This window comes from Triturus cristatus, chromosome 9 (genome assembly GCF_964204655.1).
Source record: "Triturus cristatus chromosome 9, aTriCri1.1, whole genome shotgun sequence".
In the NCBI taxonomy this organism is placed as follows: domain Eukaryota; kingdom Metazoa; phylum Chordata; class Amphibia; order Caudata; family Salamandridae; genus Triturus; species Triturus cristatus.
In genome coordinates this window covers 190,775,714-190,801,027 of record NC_140592.1, presented here as the reverse complement: position 1 = coordinate 190,801,027, position 25,314 = coordinate 190,775,714, and the positions used below count along the sequence as shown (strand labels likewise).

Sequence of the window (25,314 nt, the reverse complement as noted above, 5' to 3'; positions counted from 1 at the left end):
TTTTTGCTTGAACACAAACTACCTTGAAAAAACAAGAGACAAGAGGTGTTTGGCAAAACAGGAACAGTTTGTTTAATTAAACAGTGCGGCCCGGCGAACTGTTACAGGCATAAGGTCTGAGGACTATCTCAATTTACAATAGGTCTAATATAGAATTTTATACAGTTCATTGGGTGTAATAAAATGGTTCTACCAGTCCTTTTTTGGAAAGAAATGTGGACCGCTGTCTTTGGGGCCATAATTTTATGTTTGGATGAAGAATGCCGGTGGGCAATGACCTTGCGTGGATACAACATGGCCAGTACATAACGTCTGGATGTCCAGCATGGGGAGTGCATGATCACTGCATGTACAGTGTGTGCTGTGTCCTGATTGGCTGAGTGTTCCTAACGTTATGTGACATCTGACTTTCTAGTGTTTTAGGAACGAGTTCACCCCTCAGGCATTGTGTGCTTCATTGGGGCCATTCTCCCTGGACCATTATGGTGTTGCTGCGCCTATCTGTGGGTTTGATCTGGGATTTCCTGTCCACACATTTGTCTGCTGGCTACATGCTACCCCACCTGTGATTTGTCAATAAGTGACCTCAGGCCTGCCTAACTATGTATTTCTGAGACGGGGTTGACGGTGTTCACGACAGGTGAATTCCTCAATAAAGGTGCAAATATTGTTTCTGTACGTAAATGTATCATTATTCACATTGACATCAACTTTTTCAATATGAACATTCCCTCCTCTAGTTGAATTTTCAAGTACGCTATCAAACCCATACTTCATGACTGTTACATTTTTAGTGGGCTGTTGTATTTTGGTTTGACGATTACCACTTTCCTAGCTACTTGTGTCCTACCCAATTTGAGGACTGCATTTTTACTGCAGGTGATCCCCAATTGTAGGGAACCATACACAAACAAGAACACTATGAAAACTGGTAGGAACTATCTACACAGTCCGGAAAGTCACCAGTGGAGCCAGGAGAACCAATTTAAAACCACTCCTGCTCAGGGGCACCGCCCTCCTCATGCATGTCTCTTTGCAAATGGTACAATGCTTGGATGGCAAGAGTCAAAGTTTCATTATCTAGGTCATTCTCTGGGATAAACATGCAGCAGAATGCACCAATCTTGGAACACACCCCTCCCTCCTTCGTAATCATTAAGTCTGAACACATACCGATGCTGCCTCACCATGAGGCAGATTGCTCTGAGTTCTTCCTTAATCGATTTAAGGCTGAGCTCAGTGCTGTTCAACATTTTAAGCAACTCCCATCTGGTGATTTGTAACCAATGGGCATTAGCTTTTGTCTGTAATATGGAGAAGGGTATGGACCCTTCTGCTGATACTTGTGTGGCCGAGAACAGTCTGACTTCTTCTGGAATGTTCTTGTACTGAGCCCAGCCAAAATATTCTGCAGTTCTTATTTCACGAGTTTGATGCAGCAAGGTTGTCGCCTTCCTTGGAAGGTGCAGGTACACATCTGATAGACCTTCCCCCAGGAATGACCAGGGTCGGGGTGTGTATGTTGACAAGGGAACAAAGTACGAGCCATCCAGGGATGAGCTGAGTGTAGGTAAACTCACCGCACTGCCAGTAGGTATCCATCATTGTTTAGGTGCCCCATTGCATATCTGGAATGTGCAGGATTGTGCCACAGTTTTCATTTGTACCCAATAGAGTCATTCATTTACCTCTGAAACACAAGGAATACAGTGTAAGTGTCCCTACAATTAGGGGGTTGGCCCTTCCCTTCTAGCCAAGTGTATCCACCCACTTCAGTATCCCAGATTTCCTGACATGGGGTGTTGATGCTTTTGTTCAGTCCTGCCCATGAGACTCATTTCCCTTCGTCTCATCGAGCTGGATGGCTCTACATAGGAACTCCATGTCTAGGGGCCACTTGTTGTTAAAGAAGACTTCCCCAAATACACTAAGGGCTGTGTTTGTGCATTCAGTTGGGGGTTTACCACCTCCAAGAATCTCTTCTCTGGGAAGTCTAGGGGCCAAACAGTATCCCTTTCTGTACACCCTGTCTAGCTAAGTTTGAATATCGCTAGGCTTGGTGAAAAGGTATAGAGCTGTTGGGTTGGTCTCGTAACGGGTCAAATTTACTACTGCTCTGTGAGGTCCTTACTGGTTGGGCTGGATTCTGGCCCTAATTCTGCATAGGTACAGGTGGAGAAGGCATTTTGCTTTTTCAGGGGCTATATCTTGGGACAAGTAAAGTCAATCTTCTCCCATTACATGTGGCATCCGTGAATTGACATAATACGACTTGGCTGATGTCTTGTAGCCCACGGTGGTCATGTGCCGAACCACGTGTTGTGTAGAAGGGCACTGTGCAGTGCATATGGAATACAAGTCTTTGGGTTGGTGTAATTAAAAGTGACATGGGAGAGATCCCTACGCAAGAGCTGTGATTGTTTCTAAACAGACTCCATTTGGCAAGGTGGTTTATTGGTAGCAAACAGGTGTGGTAGCACCCAAACTAGGCAGAGGGCACATAGAAGTGTAAAAATACATAACTTGTAATTGAACATTGCAGGTCTTTGATATGGCTTCAGGGGAGATGGCTATGGATCGCTGGTCATTAGGTGTTTTTGTTCAAAAAGTAAAAAAAGAGTCAGAAAGGTAGACTCATGCATTTTTTCCCCTCCACCTTGAGGGCTGTTGGTGTTGTGAAAGTTGTCTGTAGGGTCCTTCAAACTTGACTTGCTTCTACTTTTTATTAAGGCTGGCACAAGTTTTGCTTATTTTATTTTTTAGCAGGCCGTTGAGTCTCTCAACTATGCTGTTGCTTTGAGGGTGGTACGCTGAGGCTAATTTATGTGTTATTCCTAGCAGGGTGCAAATGTGGTTGAACATGGTGTTGATGAAATGCTTTCCATTGTCTAACTGAATAAAGTCTGGTACCCCCCACTGGGGTATTTCTTCCCTGACGAGGAAAATAGCCGCTGCCTTGGCGTCGCAGTGCACGAATGGGCCAGCTTTGATCCACCTAGGGTATGGGCAGACTGCTACAATCAAGCATTGGTAGTTAGAACATCGGTCAATAATATCAATGAAGTCGATGTGTAATGCCCTGAATGGCCCAGTTGGTCTTGGGATAGCTGACGATACAACCTTGAGTGTAGTTTTGGGTGACTAGAACTGGCAAATGATACATTCGTTCAAACACACTGTCATGGTTTCTGTAAGATTAAGACTAAATCAGTAATTCTGAAGTTCTGCTATCATGTTTTCTTTTGCTGTGTGTGCTGGTAGGTGTATTTGGAGCAATGCTGTGTTAACCAGGCTTTGAGACATGACTGGCTTCCCCATGGGTGTATGTCAGTATATGAGGTTGTGAGTGATCTGTGCGCAACGCCTGGCTTCCCAATGCTGTTTCACTAGAGGTAATGCCGTTTCTTGCATATCCCTCAGATACAGTCCTGCTGTTTCTGTGTAAGGCCTGCCCTGAGGGGGTTCTGTCTCTGAGGTCTGTTATTAGCAGAGTACGTGTGTCTCCCCAACCACTCCATAAGCGGGACTTTTTGCAAACAGGTCAGCTAATGAATTCCCCCGGGATACAGAGTCCTTGACCCCAGAGTGAACGGCACACTTTACCACGGCCACATGCTTAGATAGGGTCAATGTGTCTATTAATAACTCCAGGAGGCCCCTGTGTACACCGGGCTTACCGTCCGATTTCCCTATGCTAGAATGCACTTTAGTGGTGACATAGGCTAAGTTTGAGTAACTTGTTACCAAGTTCCTGGTGCTCAGGGTGCGGGCTTCAATCAGTGCTGTCAGATACGCTACCTGTGCTGAAAGGTGGGGGAGGAGACTTAGCTGCGTTGTGACTTGGAGTATTTCAGAGGGCACATGGCTACAAGCCATAACTACCGCAGCCCTGTGTGTCTCACCCGGTCTCCTGGTGTATTAAGGAGGACCCGTCAATGAACAGTATCTCACTGTCTGGGATGGGATCTTCTTCTGCTTGGCGATCCCATCCATCCATTCACAGTCATGGGTCTCCTCCCACTCCTGAACTTCATGGGCTAAGAAGGTGGCAGAGTTCACTAGTTTGCACCGCACGATTTTTAATGATGGTCTGGACAGCATCATCTCGTAGCATGAGACCCGTTGCATAGTTAGTGTGCTCTTGCTCTTTTGTAAGACCGCAAACACTGAATAGTCAGCATACAGTGTCAGCGGTGCCCCATTACAATAGGGGTGCTTTTGTCGACAGCGAAAACTTCCGCCACCAAGGCCTTTCCGTGTGGAAATTGGCCCTGCATGACTGAATCCAAGAGCCTGCTCTAGTATGCAAGAGGCTTGTGCCCCAAGGGATTCTTTTGCGTTGACTGCTGACATGACTCGCCCATCACTGTGGCTGATTAAAAATAAATCTTTCTTATAATCAGATGTTCCTAACACAGGGGAGCACGTTATCTCTGTTTTGAGTTTACAGAAGGTATTGTGCATCCTGGTTGTCCACGTCAGTTTCTCGTTGCTAGCTTTCGCCTTTTACATGGTCTCGAGCAGGGGGGCAATGTGTGTGGTATAGTCAAAGACCCATTGCTGCACGTAATTACACAATCCTAAAAACGTTTGCATACCCTTTTTTGTTTGTGGTGGTGGCATGGCCCTGTTGGAGTCTTCATGCTCCAGTGTGACCTGTCGGACAGCCGTGGGAATTAGTTGACCCTGATAGCTAACCTCCAGCTGCACATACTGCATCTTTCCCTTCTCTACTTTGTAACCTCTCTTGGCAAGCGCAGTGAGGAGGGCTATTGTGTACTGGCGTATTCAGATGGGCTGAATATTAAAACGTCATCTGCATACTGTATCAGGGTGCGGCCTGAATGGAATTTAGTGAGATACTTCCTCAATAATCGATTGAAGATACGGGGGGGGGCTCACAAACCCCTTGTGGTAGTATCTGGTATAGCAACCGAACTGCTCGAAATGTGAATGCTGTCAGGTACTGGCAGTCGGGGTGCAGCAGGATGCTAAAGAATGCGTTCTTGATGTCTATCAAAGATACGTTACTGGTGTCTATGAGTATATTAGTTAGGATAATGCAGGGTTCTGGCACTACTGGGAATTCTGGGACCACAATCTAATTGAAGGGACGTAGGTGCTGTACCAGGCACCAGGTGCCTCCTTTGCTCTTTCTGACTAGGAAGATAGGCGTGTTGTAGGGAGATACGCCCACTTGGAGGGCCCCTTGATTGATTAGTGCCTGGATTGTGGGCACTATTCTCTCATCAGCTTCTTTTGAGAGCGGATACTGGTGCACTTGAGGTAGGATGGCCCCTTCCTGCAACATTATCCTTATGGGTCCGGCAGTATTGATGAGACCTACGTCATAGTGCCCCTCTGCCCATAATTGCATTGGTAATGCTGACAAGTCTTGCTCCTGCCATGTGCTCAGTACCGCTATGGGCAGTGAGGTCCCATTCCTCAGCCCTACCCTAATCTTCTTTGCGTCACTGAAAACGATTTCCAATGGGCATTCAGTGAACACCTGATCATTTGTTACATCCCGTACACGGAGCCTGGGGGTAACTAAGATGATACACGCCCACATTATGGTTGCTTGGTAAGTGGCCAGTAAGACCCCATAACCAGACCTTCAAGCAAAACAGTACTTCTTCTTGGGTTTCGCCGTCATAATTCTCTTCTATGCGGAACGCAAATTTGTGGGGTCGTCCAGTATGTTGATGATAATTGTGAGGACAGTGTTAGTGAAGGCTGTCAGGTCGGTAGGTGATGCCCTCAACGGCCCTTCTGTGTGATGGGGTGATTTAAGGACATGAGTCGTAATGGCGAAACCCCAAGGGTTGAGCAAGTCATTGACCCATCTGCTGAGAAAGTAATGGTCATGTTTAATTTGGCTATTAAGTCTCTTCCTAGGAGATTAGTCAGGGAGTAGGGATGATATAGCAATTGTCCCTTTACACGGCTGCCTCCAACGTCTAACTCTAGAGGTTTTGTGAAAGGGACTCTCATTACCGTACCCAAGAACCCCTGCGTGTCCATAGAGTCTTTGGATAGGGGGACAATCCCTACTTCCGGGCAAGATTTTTTTGCCCCTGAGTCAATTAGGAAGCTATAGGTTGTGCTATTTACTAGCACTGTTACTGTGGATTCTTCGCCAGACTGATGAGTTACTGACAGCACGGGACATGTGAAGGAGGGTGTGTGCGTGTCATCCACCGGATGCAGAACTGACCCTAGTTGATCCAGTGGCCTATCTATTCCTGGAAGCGGAGGAGGGATTGTCACCAGGTCCCACCTTTGGGAGTTCTCCATACTACTTCCTTGGTTCCTGCTGCTACATGTTTTTTCTTTTCTGAACCACTGTGGTGGTACCCCCATTGGTGTCGCCACCTTCTATGCCAGGGCAGCTACAGCAGTACTAACCAGGGCCACCTTTCCCCAGCTCAGGGATTTCGTGACAAAGTCCTGGTCCTGTCCCAACTTCTTTCTGTACTCTTACTCTTTCTTTCTTTGGCTTGCCTTTTCTCCCACGCCACGATGCATTGCTAGTGAGTCACAGAACGGGCATACAAAGTTCTCCCCTTTCTCGCTCACTATTATTTCCCTTTAGAGCCATAACTTTCATGTGCTAAGGTGAGGCAGTGCCCGTCCTTGTCATTGGTTCCCGAGGGACTAGGGCCCCCTTCATCACTCCCACCAGCAGTATCGCTGTCTAGAACTGCCACAAATCTCCCTGTCACTCAAGTGTGTTCGCCTAGGTCAGTGAAGATTCTCTGAGCCGCTAGGATTCTATATGTCAGGCACAACAGATGAGGGGTTGAACTTAGGGGAGCCTTCGCACTGGACTGTGGTTGTTCAGTGAGTGCCTGGGCCTGCTGTCCAGTTATTCTTTCATGACTGGGCCTAACTGGGCCTAACTGCTCATTGTTCGGTGAGTGGCCCACTGACTTCTACTATCGGTGGATTGGAATACCCTAATGTTGGAAGAGCAAGCGAGAACCCCTCCATACCTGCATATGGTGCTGGAGGTGCTGATGCCTTTTTTGCAGTATGTAGTGCAGGATTATTGATCTGGGCTCCCTCGAAGATGGCCTATAGTTCTTAAAATGGCTCCCTTTTATCTGTTCTCTGACCTGTGTACTTGGTTTGAATGCATGTTCTCAAGTATGTTAGTGTTGAAAGTTCCCTCCTTTGGCCAGGGAAACGTATGTGCCTTTGTGAGTGTGTGCCATTCTTGACAAATTGCATCACGTTTTTTGGCCTGTGTGGGGAATCTGGTGTGCATGTGTTTAAATGGTGTCTCCATGATCAGTTTGGCAATGTAGACCTTAATTTCTTTGCTTTTAGGGAACTCTCTGGTTTTGATCTGAATCATGGGAAAAAATATACAAAAGGGTTACTGCTTCTAAGTATGTTACTATGAACTCAGCGCTATCTACATATGCATCAAAAGATTCAACATGAACGTTTCATAAACACAAACCAAACTGCATATGGAAGGTTACAGCTTAGAAGAAATGCAGTTGTCTGAATGATATTGCTTTGATGTCAACTACAGGTTGTGAGAAATAATAGCACCTTCATATGGATCATTAAATTACTGACAAAAACACAACACTAAAACAAACCAGTTTCTCAATATTAACAGCAACACAACATCACACATCAACAATTACACATGACCAAACGCACATGAACAATTCGCACATGAACAATTTGCACATCAACAATTGCACCCTGTATCACACCCAAGGGCCAAGCGTACACTCTGCATCATGCCCAGCTGTCCAAGCGGCTAGCACAATCAATAATTGCACCCTGTTTTACACCTAACAGTTAAGCGTATCCTCTGTATCATGCCCAGCGGTCCAAGCAGCTAGCACAATCAATAATTGCACCCTGTTTTACACCCAGGGGCCAAGTGTACCATCTGCATCATGTCCAATGGTCCAAGCGACCAACACCAAAAAACTAAGGGAAAAAATTATGACTTTGTAAAAAAAATCCTCAGCCTGCTCCTAGCGCATGCCATCCTGTCACCAGAGGAAGCTCTGTGCGGTACACAGGAGTAAGTGAGCCTGATAGTCTGTCACTATCGGCTCCGGGACAAAGATAATAATAATTTGTGGAAAAAAGGAATAACTCGAGAACAGGCCCCTCTTGGCCAAACAAAAGTTATACCCAATCTCCCATGTCCAAATATTTTTCCCTAAATGTCTGAATTGCACCCTGTGTCACACCCAGGGGCTAAGCGTACCATCTGTGTCACACCCAGCAGTTCAAGCATGCCGTCTGGGTCATGACCCAGAAGGAAAAAGCGTACCATCTCTGTTACTCCCAGCAGTCCAAGTGACTAACACCTCATACTTCTTTCAGATACCAACGGTGCTGGTAAACCGTTGGCACTGAGATACCCTTGCAAACTAAAAAAATAAGCTTGAGGTGTCGACTTAGACAATAAATACAATAAATATTCACCTTTCCTAGCATACTGACTATTGAAAAAAGGTGACTTCTGCAGGATCGCCTCCGAGACTGCCTTGCGACTACTCAGCTAGGGCATATAAATAGGTAATGTGCTAGATTTCTGTCAGTAGAAGGGCGCTCGGGTACATTTTCTGCACTTCACCCTTGTTTACCATATGGCACATGTTGTACTATGGTTCTGATGTAGTCTTTAACCATGTGCAACGGCTGCTTCAGGGCAGACCTTTGCCCTGGGGATTCAGCAGAACGTTCAATCATTTGCAGTATCTGCTCACCTCCTTTGCTGCGCAAAAGTGAATCCTTACGGGTGAGGTCCCCTTCATTTGCCGGCAACCGGGCTCGAGGTACTGATCAGCTCCGCTGGTGGTTCGCCAAAATGTTGCTTGAACATGAAATACCTTGAAAAAACAAGAGACAAGATGCATTTGGCAAAACAGGAACAGTTAGTTTAATCAAACAGTGTGGCTGGGAGAACAGTTACAGGCACAAGGTCAAAGGACTGCCTCAATTTACAATCGGTCTAAGAGACTTTTATATAGTTCATTGGCTGTAATAAAATGGTTTCACCAGTCCTTTTTAGGATGAAGAATTCAGGTGGACCTTGACCTTGCATGGACACAATGCGGCGAGTAGATAATGTGCCTCGATGTCCAGCATGGGGAGTGTGTGATCACTGCGTGTACTCTGTATGCTGTGTTCTGATTGGTCGACTGTTCCCAACTTTATGTGGCATCTGATTTTATGGTGTCTTGGGAGCGCGCGCACACCTTCATCCATGTGTGCTTTATAGGGGCCTATCTCCCTGGACCATCATGGTTTTGCTGCGCTTATCTGTGAGATTGATCTGGGATTTCACTCGTTTGTCTGCTGGCTACGTGCTATCCCACCTGTGGTCTGTCAATCAGTGACCTTAGGAATGGGTCTCATGGCCTGCCTAACTATATATTTCTGAGTCGGAGTTGACGTGGAATTCACAATGGGTGAATTTGTCAATAAAGATGCAATTTTGTTTCTGTATATAAATGTATCATTATTCACATTGACATTTTCAATATTTACACTTCGAACATACATGAGTATAAGATTCTTTAGTACTTTATTTCATTTGGCATTGTTTAATTAATACGCATTAGGTAATCACATTGCACAATGCTAAGTGTGCCTACATACTACATTTTTGAACGGATATATGTGTAACTTTAATGAATACATTGATGAAACATTTCCGTTTAAACTAATTTTATATAAGGCACGTGTAAGGATAATTTAAAGCTAAGCACAACAACTCTAGCAGTTACACAGATAGAATTGCACATCTTTAGAAATCATTTGTAAAGCTTCAGTCATGAAATGAAAGATAGGTTTAAATTTGAATTTCCAATTGAAGGGGCTCATTGTTCAGTGTGATATGCGTTATTTCTTAGAAATCCTTTTAGTTGTAATATTCGTATAAATGGGTTCATACGTGATAGTTACTTTTTTAATCAAAATTAGTCTTACTATTATGAAATCATTAATTTCAATGCATTTCTTTAACTGAAAATATTCAAAAGCATTCTCTTTAATTTCTTAGTAAACATTCCATGTGAGTAATCATAGATTCTATAATTAAGACTCTCTGCATCAGCAGTATCAAATGTAGAGAGTGCATGATTTATAAAGACACATATGACCCATGTTCAAAGTGCACATTCATTTTGTATGTCAAGAGTTGGTCACATTTAGATTTTATGAGGTGTAACGAGTGGGCAATTTAATGCTGCACCACCACACTCAGGAAAGATTCAAGGAAAGCATACAGGTCTAAACCTCTCAAAGTCTAGGAAACAGAGTGGTATGGGAACCTGAAGAGATCTGCAAGGAATCTGAATCTACAATGGTGTGAACACTAAGTTATAAAACACAAGAGACTCGTTGGGCAACACCCCTTTGAATGAATCATCAGGCGTCTATTGTCTTTCTCCACTTCTGACGTTGTAGACTGCAACATTTTCAAAGTATCCCACACTGAACATGGGAACAACATTGTCTGCTCACATACAGGCCAGGTTGTAACACTGTTGAACAGGCCCTTCAGTTTAATGCTCTGCTTCCTAATGTTCTTTTGTCAAGGTCTTCTTCCCAGGCCCTTTCTTTCTATCACTAGTAGAGTAATGTATCTATTCTTCAACTAACAATGTGTGTGAATACCTGCAAGAAATGTCATGTTAGCAGAGAATGGAAACCGGTATTTATGCAGCATGAAGAATTATGTCAACTTAGGGTATTAGCAAAAGTGCACATTTAATATGTGTGTACACCTTTACAAACAAGTACATATATAAAATACTAGTATATAAGATTCAGATTATATAGAGTATACAGTAAATCCTCCGCATAATCAATTGTAAGTATGGCTAAGAACTCCATTTAAATGCAATCTATGAAACCTTAGTGCACACATTACATGAACTCTTTGTAGTTTCTAGTGGGATCACATTCTACATATAGGAGGATGACTCTTATCCAGTTACCCAAACAGTAGACGTTATTCCATGTATTAAGGCACACATTATGAAAGTCGAATTTCATCTTTATAGTAAGTACGTGTCTACTAAATAAGAGTGATTTATGACTTTCTCCTTTAATACAGTTAAACACATAGTTGGAGTAAATTCACTAGTCTTACAGTAAATACACTTTAGTTATACTATCGAATGCAACACTTACTTTAATATCGTTAGACCATATAAGAATCATGTGCTAAATGCGCATTCATGTCATGTATCTGTTATGAAGTTGTGACATTTCGAACATTGGAACGCTGCGAGATACAACTTGGTGGAACGTATCATGGCTCCACGAACTTATTAAAAAGGAGTTTGAGGGATACATGGATTAAAACATAGAGCTTATTAGAAAATAACATTGATAACAGATGAAAACTTGAAGCTGACTGAATTTCTGACAATGTCGATTGGAGACAATTACTACTGAATACACACATAGCAACAGAGTGTGAGCTATGACATAAATGTGCCTTGAGGAAGCCCTGGGTGGGGCGAAATGCGCGTCGGCTGCTGCATTCCTAAAAGAGAAATAAAAGCATTTCTGAATGACCTATAGCTACGTGGACATTGATTTGGAAACTCCTTTGCAATATGATGAAATGGTTATGAATAAGTGTAAAGATACACATAGGATTAAAGTGACTTGCATACGGTGTGCTCCTGTGTCTTTTGTCTGTTATGAAGTTGTGACATATTTGTGACGGGTAAAGAGTAGGCAAAGTTGCACTGCACCAATCCCCCCCTCTGATGGTGAATCAAACCATCACATCACTGTCTTATCAGATGGACAAATCACAATCTGCTTGTTTTCATAATTTTTCTCCTGGAATCCTCCAGAAATCTCATGTCATCATAATATGTGATCTGTCTTCTCTCTAGTTCTACATCTGCTCTTTTCCACTTCACTCCTTTTTTCACATTTACACATTTGTATCCTTTATAGATTGCAAGCAAGAATAATCTACAAAGAGTGAGGATCCTTTGGGGATTCAAAATGCTTCCTACAATTCCACTACCTAGTTCTCCAAACCATCTGCCTATAGCAGAAAATCAATTCCCTATTGCTTCCCAAGCACCTCCTGCTGCTAACCCTTTCAAATCTTTCTTTAAGTTAGTAATGTATTTTTTCAAGTCCTTACTGTTGTCCTGCATGTAAGTGTAACATTGTTGAAGCTTCAACATCCAGCAGACTCCACCCTCTTTTGCAAGAAGGACATCTAATGCAAGTCGATTCAGCCAAACCATAGATCTTTTGGCAACCATTTCAGTATCTATAACTAAGAATCCTCCAGCTATACTAGTGGATAACTTATCAACCACAGTAGAAAGCTTTCCAATCTTGTGTGAGTTGAGTATCACTCCTACAGATGGTATCAGAGCAACAAAAATGTCACCTACAATCTCACTAGCACCTCTTTTGGTCCTCACATGTTGTTCCCTTGTTGAATTATCAAGTTCTCCCACATTATAAATCTTTGGTAAAACTATTCCCATGTGACATGTTCAAAATCATCTCTTGAATAACCTGTAAAATGCATTTTTCCCACAGTTGTAATAGACTCCAGGCAAAACAGGATCTGCTCCATCTAAGTATAATACTGAATTCCTCTAACTTCAAAGGTATGATCACCTTCACTATTACTTACAAAATGTGTGTCAGTTGTGGATTTTCTAATGAATATTCTTATTCTCCCTTTATGTTGCCAATCTAAAGCTAGTGCTGTCATTTTTCCCATAAACCTATGCTCACTTTCGTCTTTAGCCGATTGTGGCACTTTTGAATGATTTGTGCTTTAGCTAATATTTCTCTTCACCAGTTGTTAGACCTGGGATCCCTGGTTGGCTGAGGTACATACCTTAGGCAAATAGTGACCCGCGTTCCAATGTCAGGGAAAGGAAGGTCACCTTCTTAGATAACCCCGCTCACCCCATTGGTAGCTTGGCACCAGCAGCCAGGCTTATATTCAAGTCAAATGTGTAAAGTATTCGCTACCACGCTCACAATAATCCAATGATGAAACCACAAGTAGACTCCACACGAGTTTTATAAACGAGTATAAACTTTAGGTAAAAAGATATACGATAAGACCACACAATATAAAACCAACATATGAGGCTGTGTAATATTTCTCCGGGCCGGTGGCCAGCCAGCCCTTGTAAGTTGGCCGAAATCTCCGCCAGTGGGCCGGAATCTCCACCACCGGGCCGGAGATTCCAGCCCGAGTGCAGACATAAAGTTAGTATAAGTAAGTGCATTCTGTGAATGCCAACATGAGTAAGTGCATTCTGTCAATACCAAAATGAGTAAGTGCCTTCTGTGAACACCAAAATGATTAAGTGCCTTCTGTGAATACCAAAATGGTAGTAAGTTTAGGATTTTGTAGTAAGTTAGTTCTGTGAATCGGGCCTATAGTGCACTGTATTAGGGACTTTACTAGTAAGGTAAACATACCAATCATGGACAACCAATTACCATTACTTTATACAAGGAACACTTACACCTTGACACTGATCAGCAGTGGCAAAGTGTCCAAAGCATCTAAGTTGGCAACACCATGTCAGAAAAAAGGTCTTGGGCAAAGCAAAAAGTTTAGGGACTTTAGCCAAAAAGGGCCAAGTCCTACACCAGTCTTCTACTGAATCTACAAATTTCTTTACAACACCTGTTAAGGAGCAAGTTAAGTTATGTCTATGTGCACTGTTTGTGGCTAATGTCATGGTGGGTCTAAAGATATGTTCCACTATCTCAGAGTTTTTACCATCAGGCTTTTGATTCAAGTTCTTCAGCACAACAATGTCTGAAAAAATCAAATCATAATTCAAGTAATAGTTTTGAAAATCACCTTTTCCATAGAATAAGCTCAGCAATAAGCTACAGGTAACTCCGTATGCAGGCAATTGCATGCAAACATTCCAATCCCTAGCATCTATAGTGTCAACATATTCATAAAGCAATTTTGAATAAACATTCAATGAATAATCTCCTCTAGCTGCACCTTCAAGTAAGTCTTTCTCATATATTACAGATAAACTGTTGTCAGTAGGAAGTCGTGTTTGAGGGGTACTTGTAGATCTAAGCTCCTCTACATGTGAAGAATGGGGCAAAATCAAAATTACAAGCAAAGCAATTAGTAATAATGTCACAACAACAAACTCTCCGACACATAAACATCTACTAGTGGTTGGGTTAGGCTCCATGATTTCTTCTGATGTTAGACCTGTCAACTAGAAGATTGCAGCCAATTCTTTCAGTTAGTTTCCATATGCGCAGACAGCAAAGCAAAGTTCAAATGTCTTTTCCTGTAAAAATATGTACAATGATCTTCATGAGACCTCCTTAGCCCTACTTCGTGTTCTTCTAAGGGACAACCTTACGCTATTTCAGCAGACTCAGGCCTTGGTACTCTTGGTACTCTTCTTTGTAGTTTGGGCAAATATGTTAAGTTCTTTTGCTAATAAATGCTCAGTTCAAATGTGCTAATGATCACTTCCAGGATAAATTGACTCAGTCTGTTTAGTGGCAATGCAATTTCGAAACTCAGTTCAGCCACAATGTTCAGTTCAAGGAGGCTCAATTGGATTCGAATTGTTATAGCAAAAGGTACAAACTGCTCTCTCCCAATCATTGACAGCTAGGTATGTCCATTCAGGTGAAGAATACCTCTGAGAGTATACTCTTTGATCTCCTTACTGTAGGCCCTTCTTCATCACAGTCACTTAGGCCAGATCATTCAGTATCTTACGGGTGCGTGCCACATTTACTTCAGACAGACAGCGTTTCCTCTCTCTCCTGTCTTCTTGGCCACCGGTCTGCAGGTACAACTCACTTTACTACTAAACTAGGCCCTTCGCCATGGTGTCAATCTGGTGCAGTCAACACTACTGGATGAGACTCTTCTGTACTGACTTTAACTGTTGGCTCTCTTAGACCTCCCCCAAGACCAAATAAGTGCTGTGCCAGCTTCTTGTTGACCCCCAACCCCTTTACTAACCTGCTCACTGTTACCACCGGCACACCAGGAATAGGTGCTGTTATATCATCAAGGGGACAAGGGACTCTGCGAAGGTGAGCAGTGTGAATCCACTTAGGGAGATCTCCACACTTCCCAGCTGTTGTAGTGACCAGAATCACTTGGTAGGGACCACGCCACTGAGGTTCCAAGCACGACTTGCTCATGTGCTTCTTTGCCATAACTTAGTTGCCGGTACTGAGGAGCCAGAGCGTTTACTGAAGCGCATATTCAGCAATGTTACAACCTGGCCTGTATGCGAGAAGACAATGTAATTCCCATGTTCAGTATCTTCTTCCAACTCATCACATCAACACCTGTACTCTGATCAATTGGTACACCATGTCCTCTACCTTGCATCATCTGGACACCCTGCTGATACACTCCCTGCATGGGACCAGCATTCCCAACAAACTACTGATTCTGACCGGGCTGTGTGGCTTTAATTTGTGCTACCATTAACTTTTCCTTCAATTTCTTGTGTTTCTTTCAGTTAGTCACTGTAGTATTTGGCGTATCTCATCATTGGGCTTTCTCTGCCAACAAATCAAATGCTGCTGGCTCATGAAACTAACCTCTGGTTTCAATCCATACAGAAATCTGTAAACAAAATGTCCCATATTCTTTGCCTCAATGGGCTCTGTCCCACTGAACTGTTTAAATGCCTGCAACAGTCTTTCATAGTAAGTGTGTACTGACTGCTTGGATTCTTCGGTCGTTCTGTTAGTCTTGACCCAATCAATCTCTTTGGGAGAGATTTTCTATTTCAAAAATCTAATCTCCTGATTATATTTTTTCATTATTAGTAGGGACGGAGCATATGATACAGGCTGTCTTGTCCGCTACGCTTCTAGCCAATCCACACCAGTTTTGTATTCAACCCACAAATCATCTGGAACCTCAATTTTAAAAAAGGTATTCAAGGTATTCAAATCCTACTATAAAAAGTTTGATATTTTTACAAATATATCAACCTGTCTGTACCATTCCCCTGGGTTCTCTCTCAATTTCAGGAAATCATTTGTGAATGATGCCAGATCAGTCCTGCTCCAAGGTATAGAGACATAACCTCCACTAGGCACTTCTCTCATGGGAAGCATGTGTAGATCCTCATCTGTTCCATATGGAGTCAATTGTAACTTGGCTTTCTTTGGTTGCTTTATCTTTGACTATCTACCTACCCATTGATCAATCACACCCTACTTTCGAACATAGACAATGAATTCCTTGATCTGTAATGTCATTCCCGACGGTCTCATGTTTGCGAGATCGCTGTCACTAAAGCTTAACCTGTAACTTCTTTGCAAGGTTTTCGATTTCTGCAAATCAATTCCATATCTGTGAGCCAATTCAGATAATGTCTTGTAAGTCTGGTAATTTCTTTACACAGGAACAATAGCTCACCATCCTAGTATGCATTCAGTTGTGTCATGTCAAGTGTTCCAATTATCATTTGTTCTACTTCTACTTTCACGCTAGTCACATCCATAACCCTTTTCCTCTCCCGTAACTGAATATTCCCTTCACTCTTTCAGGATTTCCACTTCCAGTTGGAGTGTCTATGACTCTAAGCCACTCATCAAATTTAAGGGCAGTAAGACCTGGTTGTTCTGCTGGGTATTAAGAATTATTTCTCTGGTATAGGTACCACTACTTGCATTCGGTGGTGAATTCAAAAGGGATATGTCAGAAGTTGGTGTCCCATATGTATCTCTGTTCTAGGGGGTACTGTGAGTCACATTTGGGAGCTCACTCGTTCTAGGCAGAAAAAAAGGTGATGATCTCTGAGGATATCGTCTAGTTGGGTCAAATCCTGTCTTATTTAATATGGGGTCTGCACTTGCAGCACATGGGGTGTTCCCTTGTATCACAATAACAGGAGTCTGAGGAATTGGTCTCATTATTGAGACACCTGAATTGCTAGCTATTGCAGTCGTTACAGTAGGAACAGCCAAAGTATGTGTAGTATTTCTGTTAGACCTGGCATCCTTGGCATGGTTTTCCCTGACTTTTTGCCTCTTCCTCCTATGTTTTGATGCTATGCTGGATTTCGTTTTTGCTAGTTTAGATGCTTTGGGCACTTTGCCACGGCTGATCAGTATCAAAGTGCAAGTGCTCCCTGTATAAATTGTTATGGTGAATGGTTATCCATAATTAGCATTTTTGTCTTACCAGTAGGTCCCTAGTAAAGTGCAGTTAGTGTGCCAGGGCTAGTAACTCAAATGCTACTAGTGGGCCCACAGCACTGATTGTGCCACCCACCTAAGAGAAGTCTCAGGCCTGCCACCGTAGAGCCTTCACGCAGTTGCTAACTGCCGCCTTGACCTGACGAGTGCACCCGCTTGCCAGGCCATACCTGTCCCTTTCTGTGTACCTAGGACACCTCTATTGCAGGCCCAAGGTAGCCCCCTGGGCAGGGTGCAGTGTATGTGAAAGGTAGGACATGTACTGATGTGTGTACCATGTCCTGATAGTGAAATACTGCCAATTCTGCTTTTCACTGTTGAGAAGCCATCTTGCCCATAGGACAGAATGGGGAATGTTGTGTAACATGTGTTCCTGCATATCTTCCCATAGGAGTGAGATAGGCCATTGGAGTCTGGTATCCCTGAACTCAGAATTTAATAACCCATCTTTTAGTAATGATGGTTTTTAAATTCTGTGTTTGAAAATAGCACTTTTAGAAAGTGGCTATTTTCTTGTTAAACCTTTCTGTGTGCCTCTGCCTGGTTGTGTGGATTGACTGTCTGATTTGAGAGTGACAAGGGCTTGGGTGGCTCCAGGAGTCTGGGAGAGTCAGCACTAGGCTGAATAGACCTATCTGCATTTGGAGTGGTGGGAGGAGTAGCACCTTGGGCCTGAATAGGGCTGTGCTTGCCTTCCACAATGCTGGCTCCACCTCCTGCGGTGCATCTGAAGACCCATGCCCACCTTCACAAAGGAAGAAGTTGTGCACTGGCAGAGTGTACCCAGAACTGGTTTGGACTGGGTCCAGGACCCCTGACACATAAAGAACAAAGACTTTTGGGATATAAATATGAGAGCTGTAACCCCTCTAATTTAGACTACTTCGTGATCAAGAGAAACCTGTTGCCAAAGAGGGCAGATGAAGAGACTGAGGAGAAGTACTGCCCTTGCTGTGTGTCTGGGGTTGCCCTGTAATTTGCTGTTTCTACTGAGGAGAGGACCAATGGACTTTGATGTGTGCTGTGTTCCCTGCTTGAAGTAGGACTATTTGCTGTGTGCTGTGTCCATCTGAAGAAAAGTCTCCAAGGGCCTGAGAAGAGCTGGCCTCCTGTTTTGAAGTCCCAGGCACAAAAGGACTTCACACCCAGCTTCCCTCAACTTCCTTGCGGGGAGTTCTGACCTGCCAGGATGTGCCTGTAACTGTATGTGAGGCCCTTGCTGTTTGGAGCTAGAAGTGCGACGGAATGAGGGAGAAGCACGTCGCCGCCACAGCAGCCACCTTCGCATCCCTGAGGAAGAGTGCCGCCGCCGGGGCTTATCGCCATCGCATTACTGGAGAAGCGTGCCGCCGTCAACGAGGGTACTGTCGCATCACCAGAGCAGCGTGTCGCAGGGTCTGTCGCGACTCAGGAAACCACCGATTTCGCCGCACGGCCATCAGGCGTGCACGCATCGCCTCCACGTTGTCGCATCGCATCAAAGACTTCATTTTATCGCATCGCACCAGATCATTGCAACGCACCGAGGCGCCATCTTGTCGCATCATGACCGGAGCGCAAGAAGAATCGACGCATCACCTTCTCTGCAACCGTTTTGTTTGTTCTGCGTTACGCATCAAAGGTACTTTGAGAGTAAAGTGTCGCATTTATCATCTACAAGTTTATTTTGCAACAACCTTTTTAAAGACATTCTACTGAGTATCTGTAGGTCAGATTTTCGTTGTTTTGGTCTTGTGTAGTTAAGATAAAGATATTTTATTTTTCCTAAACTGGTGTGGTGTCCATTTGTGGTGTTTTCACTGTGTTACTGTGAGTGTTGTGAGTGCATGTGAATTAGGATGGGCTGTCATTTCCAAATTCTCTCCCATCAGATTTAGATTCGCATTTACTGGTGCCATGGGCACATTAAAAGTCTCACCAATAGGTACAATACTCGTTCCACCAGTCTGAGTTACATTATACGGAGTTGGACAGTTTACCAATAATTTGGTTACAAAATCCTCATTTGAATCGCCATCAATGTCCTCAGCTATGTTCTCTGTGTCTTCTGTCTCTTTCTTCTTTTTCTTATCATTGCGTTTACCTTTCCCTTCTTCCTTAGTTGTTAGTGCAGGATACAGTCTAGCTCCCTCAATCATGTCGGTACTCCAGGATTACTGTTCTGCATCCCATCTAGCATCCGCACAACTGAGTGTAGCTTTTTTTACCCTACCTGGAAATCTCTCTCTCTGTCTAAAATGGACTGCCTGTTCCCAGGCATTAAGTGCTTTGTATTAGGAGGTGGTTTCATGTCATACAACATCCTCCTTAAATGTTCAATTATTCTCAAATGAAATGTCCCATTACAAGAAAATGTCAATGCACCATCTTTCTCAGTGATCCTATGCCACTTTGTGGGCCAAACATGTGTGAAGACCCATGTCTATTGCCATAAAATGACCTGGCATACCTTCGGGTGGAACCTCTTCCCCCTTTCTAAAAGGTATAGTCACATCTCCCTTCACTAGGCTTTGTAATACTTTAAAGAACTTCATTTTCACTCAACAATATGAAGTATTCACAATGAATGTCCGTTGAAACCAGGAAATAAATTTCACCCACAATTCTCTGTTAAGTGATGACAACCAATCCCAGTGCCGCTCTCTAGGACATATCCAACCAATGCCAGTGTGGAAATACACCAACCAACCTATAGCAGCGAAGCACACTGTGACGTCAATCTCACTCCTTAGAGCAGCACCCCCCCTTTACAATTTTTACGAACGTGTTCTCTCAATTTACGCAAAACAAATGTAAGCAATTTTAACAGCTAACTTTGTCAGCTTTCCTATAGAGAATTTACAGATTTTCACACACACGCAAGAAACAGTTTGGAGCAACACTTTCTGACCTATCCTGACATTTACTTCAAATGAAACCATGTCCATTGTGGGATCTCACTCGGATTGATACAGTTCTTCCCTGTGCACTTAGATCAACTATACCAATCACGCAAAGATAAAGTCCCTATCTTAATAATGCTCTTGATGATGTTTGACGGTCAGCACCACAGTCCAGCAGACAACCACACCCAGTATCTTCTACACTGAAACTCCTACCATGTAGGTAAGTATCCTGGGATCGTAGGCCACGACGGACCCAATAACCACTTCAACTTACCTGCATTAAGTACCACATTCACAAATCCACCTAAATCATCTCCGCAAAACACCACACAGCCACTGAAAAATACCTCAATCTAAACATAAGCAAATGCAATGCTCAATTCTATCAATAATCACACTCCTCCTCTGCTACAATTAGTTTCTAAACTGCTGGAACTCCATTAATCCTTCGACCGAACCATGGGCTTTTAGGGTTTGGACTGGGCTTGGGAATTTCTAAGTAGGACACCCTAACTCCCTCAAGTCAGTAGAAAACCATCTGACGTGCTGCCAGATTTGATCCCGCATGTTCAGAGCCCACTCACATACCATTGGTCCTCCAATGGACCTTTTATTTTCCACCTGAGAGATGATGGAAGTTAACATTTACATCAATCAAATTTAATTCACAGTCTAACCCATTTTGCTTCACAATAAGGATGAGGAATCAGTCGCTAGGTTAAGAATGTTTATTTCAAATTAAGAATCAAATTCCGATACACGGCTCATTGCACCATACTATAAAGGTACAGAATAACAACGGGAAGACCCAACCTACAAAAGAAATTGACACAGACCAATATTAGGCAAATAAGAAGCTGAGTCACAGCAATACAAATGATTAGTAACAGTATTTGATGTTTAGAGAAGAGTCCCAGGTTTTGTTGTCTATACATGAGTAAGTCGAAATCACCTAAAGTAAAGTTCCAGCTAAAACGATGGCTCTAAAAATCTAAAGGATCTAAAAAATCAGGAATTTGCATAAAGGAAATTAGAAGTAGGAAAGGGAAAAATAAGTAACAATGTGTCAGCATTTCAGAACCTTTGTCAAAAGTATTCTTGGGTCAGGGAAGTTAGTATTAGCCTAAGCCACACTCATCAAAGACTCAAGGAAAGTGTAAAGGTCTCAACCTCTCAAAGTCTATGGAAAAGTTTGGTAAGGGAATCTAAAGAGATCTGCATGGAATATGGAAGGAAACTGAATCTCCAACAAAGTGAATTTTAAGGGCCCGATTACAAGTCTGGCGGTCCATAGACCGTCTTACTCATGTGGGCGCGGTGGACCCGGTCTCCACCAATCACCCTATTACAATTTGGGTGGCCAGACCGCCACAGTCCCGCCACAGCCACCAGGGAACTGCCATTCAATGGAGGTGTTGCAGCGGTCAGGAGGCAGTAATATGCTTGGTGAGACCGCTGCGATTCCGCCAAGTATAATACAAGTTTCCTCTCCACTATGGTTTTCATGGCGGTTCCACAGTCATGAAAACCTACAATGTCCCTATGTGTCTCTGCGCCATTTGGATGCACACAAGGGGGCACACCATGTGCCCCCCTGTGTGGATGCACACCAGTTCCTGCACGGCATGGACTTTTCAGCCCATACCATGCAGGAACTGTTTTTGGCATTCCCATTGCGGTGCCCCTTTTCTGAGTGCCCAACCTGGTAATCTCAGAAACCAGCAGCCAGACAGGAAGACACTCCTAATCTGGCATGTGGTATGACCTCGGCTATGGCAGTGTGGCGGTGGGGTGGACCCGGCACCACACCGCCAAGTCATAATCAGCCCCTAAGTTATAAGACACAACAGTCTCCTTGGGCAACACCCCTTTGCACGCATCATCAGGCATCTATTGTCTTTCTCCACTTCTCACTTTGTAGACTGCAACAATTTCTAAATTTCCCACACTGAACATGGGAACGACATAGTCTTCTCACACACAGACCAGGTTGTAACATTGCTGAATAGGCCCTTCAATGAACGCTTCTCATGTTCTTTCATCAAGGTCTTCTTCCCAGGTCCTTTTTCTCTATCATTAGTATAGTAATGTATCTATTCTCCAACTATCACGTTAGCAGAGACTGGAAAAACAGTATTTATGCAGCATGAAGAATTTAGACCTAAAATGCCAACTTTAGCTATTAGCAAAAGTGCACATTTAATATGCATGTGCATCTTTAAAAACAAGTAAATATAACATACTAGTATATTAGATTCAGATTACATAGGGCATCCAGGAAATCCCCTGGATAATGATGTGTAAGTATGGCTAAGAACCTCATTTAAATTCCATATATATGATATGCACACATTACATAAACTCGTTTCTAGTGTAATCACATTCTACATATATGAGGATTGTTCTTCTCCAGTTATGTAAACAGTAAACATAATTCAATGTATTAAGGCACACATTATGAAAGTCGAATGTCATCTTTATAGTAAGTACATGTCTACTACGTAAGGATGATTTATTAATTTCTCGTTTAATGCAGTTAAACACATAAGGGGCTAATTAGAAGTCTGGCTGTCCATTGACCACCAGGCTCGTGGGAGGAGTGTCAGGGTGGTCTGCTGACCACCCTATTACAATGAGGGCAGCCAGAGTGCAATTGACCTGGCAGTGTTGCTGTGGTCAGGAGGCTGTAATATGCTTGGCAGGACCGCAGTGGCCACACCAAGCATATTACAAGTTTCTTCTTCGCCACGGTTTTCATGGCGGTTCCACAGCCATGAAAACTGTGGCAGAGAGAAAAAAAACAAGGGGGCACTGTAGGGCGCTCTTGGTGCTTCATGCCCTGTGGATGCACAAAGGTGGGGCACAACATGTGCCCCTGTGTGCATGCACACTGGTTCCTGCACAGCATGGACTTTATGGTCCATGCCGTGCAGGAACTGTTTTTTGCATTCTCATTGCCCATTTTTAGAGGCACCACCAAGGGAACGCCAAAAGAAAGCCCGCCAGACAGAAGGAAACTCCTAATGTGGTGGGCGGTCCGACCATGGCTTTGGTAGGGTGGTGGCAGGGTGGACCCGGTGCAACACCGCCACAGTCGTAATCAGGCCCATAGTTTGAGTAAATTCACTAGTCCTACAGTTAATGCAGTTTAGTTATACTGTCCAAAGCAACACTTATTTTTATATTGTTAGACCATATAAGAATCATGTACTAAAGGCACATTCATGTAATGTATCTGTTATGAAGTTGGGACGTGTAAAGAGTGAGCAATATAAAGGTATCACAAGGTGTGGAGAAAAGTGGCATGCATGGCAGAAGTGTCTTGGCCAAATCCTCTACTTAAATGCTGAAAACCCCACTTTTATGGAACATGCCCAATTGTCATGCCTATATTTGCTCAACTTGGACTTTGTCAAATCTTTCAATCTTGTTTAATCATCCACAGATTCATATCCAGGAGCATCCTAACCTCTTGGCACTTTACCATTGTTGTTGTCAGTGCTCAGCCATCAATTAACCCTGCCATTTTGGGTATGAGGACATGCATGCCCACCCAAGTTCACAACTGATACATTGAGCCCTGTGCTCTGAATACAAATGTCCAATCTCTGTGATGTCCTTTATCTTCAATATTGCCGTGTTCGCCTAGATAATAATGGGTTTAAATTCCATGGTAATGACCATAATGTACGAGTGAGTGATTTGCTTGTTAGCTCTCATCTACCTGAAGGCATTGTGGCACTAGAGCTGAGCAAGAACCGAAAAGAAAGACGAATGAAGGCAGATGACGAGCAAAAATGGTGTGATTTCAGCATCTATGCAACCTTATATGGCTCACAATTTGTTTAATAGCAACAGGTAGAACAGTGGCGGCTGGCATCTATTATTGCGCGCAAATAAAAAAACTAAAAATTAAAACCCTTACCTGACACGTCTCCCGCCCCGGAACTCCTCTTTCCTAGACGAAGTGCGGGCACCAGCAAACTCCCTGGCCCAATCCTGGCGCTGCTCACATGCTGTTAACCAGCATGAGAGCAGTGCCCTGTTTGAAGGGAGTGACCTCTTTCCAAGCTACCCAGCGTGCTGAAGGCCTGCACTTGCTCTCAACCCAACCTGGCTGGCAGTCGTAAGGCGGCCAGCCAAAGAGACATGCATACTTTAAACAGTGTAAACAATGCACAGGCTGCCCTCTGCCTACACTCCTCCCTGTCGCCACTCAGCAGGCCCTGCCCTGTCCTGACACTCGGTTCAGGATGGGATGGTAAAAAATAAAATGGTAATACATTACCATATTATTTTTAATTTCTGGGGCTTTCGGGGGCATTTAAGTGAGGAGACCCTCCTCCACTCCAATGTAGAAGCCACCCCTGGGGTAGACTATTGCAGAGCAGTGGGGAAAGAACAGTCCTAGTTTGTCAAATATTTGGAACCGTAAAAAAAAGGATCAAGCTAGCCAAAGAAAATGGGATAGGATAAGCCATGAAACTCTTGTGCCAATAGTCATTTGCTCATAGATATGCGGGTGTGCTAGGTAAATGTCTTGACATAAATTCACTGTACATAGAGAGCTAATGCATGACACAACAGGTATTCCATATGTCATCAAGTTGCAGAGGTTAAATACCATCTTGAAAGTCATGTGCAGGGGTAGCTCCTGCGTTGGAGCTTTGCCTCTCCAAAGCCGCAGAGATGAAAAATAAATGGTCATGTATTGTATCAACTGTAGCCTCAGAATCAGAGCCTGGCTGGCTACAGCAGACACATGCAAGACCCTGGTGTGCAAGTGGCCTGGAGGTAAATTTTTGACACCATGCTAACTGCTGCTTCATTTTCTTGAGCTCCCGCCTCACCCAGTGACAAGCCCTCATTCAGGACCACCCAGTGACAAGCCGATGTCATGCTTCAAAGCCGCATGTATAGCCTTAGACAGTGTGCCTTGAAGAGCTCTCAGGCCCCGTGTGGGATCTTCTTTATACCCAGTACTTGACCTGGTAGCCCATGCTAATGCATTATGGTCATTATAGTAGTTTAGTAATACATTGCAAAGCTGGTCTTGAGCATATTTCACTTTATTTTGAGCGCTTCAGGAGAGTGTAACAAAGCTGGTTTAAAAGAAGTTAAAATGACCTCCATATCTTTTCAGCAAAAGCCAATTCTACCAAGGGACATCGCTCCCCACCACCACTCCCACCCCCCAACCCCAACAATACTC

At 43.6% G+C, this 25,314-nt stretch overlaps 1 protein-coding gene across 1 annotated transcript in view; it reads left to right on the top strand.

Moving 5' to 3' along the window:
- The first annotated feature begins 12,570 nt into the window (after positions 1 to 12,570).
- Positions 12,571 to 25,314, top strand: part of CEP15 (centrosomal protein 15) — a 281,589-nt gene continuing 268,845 nt past the window's right edge. The window contains exon 1 of the mRNA XM_085627574.1: positions 12,571 to 12,641. The gene's annotated coding sequence lies outside the window, so the exon portion shown is untranslated. The remainder of the gene's footprint in view (positions 12,642 to 25,314) is intronic.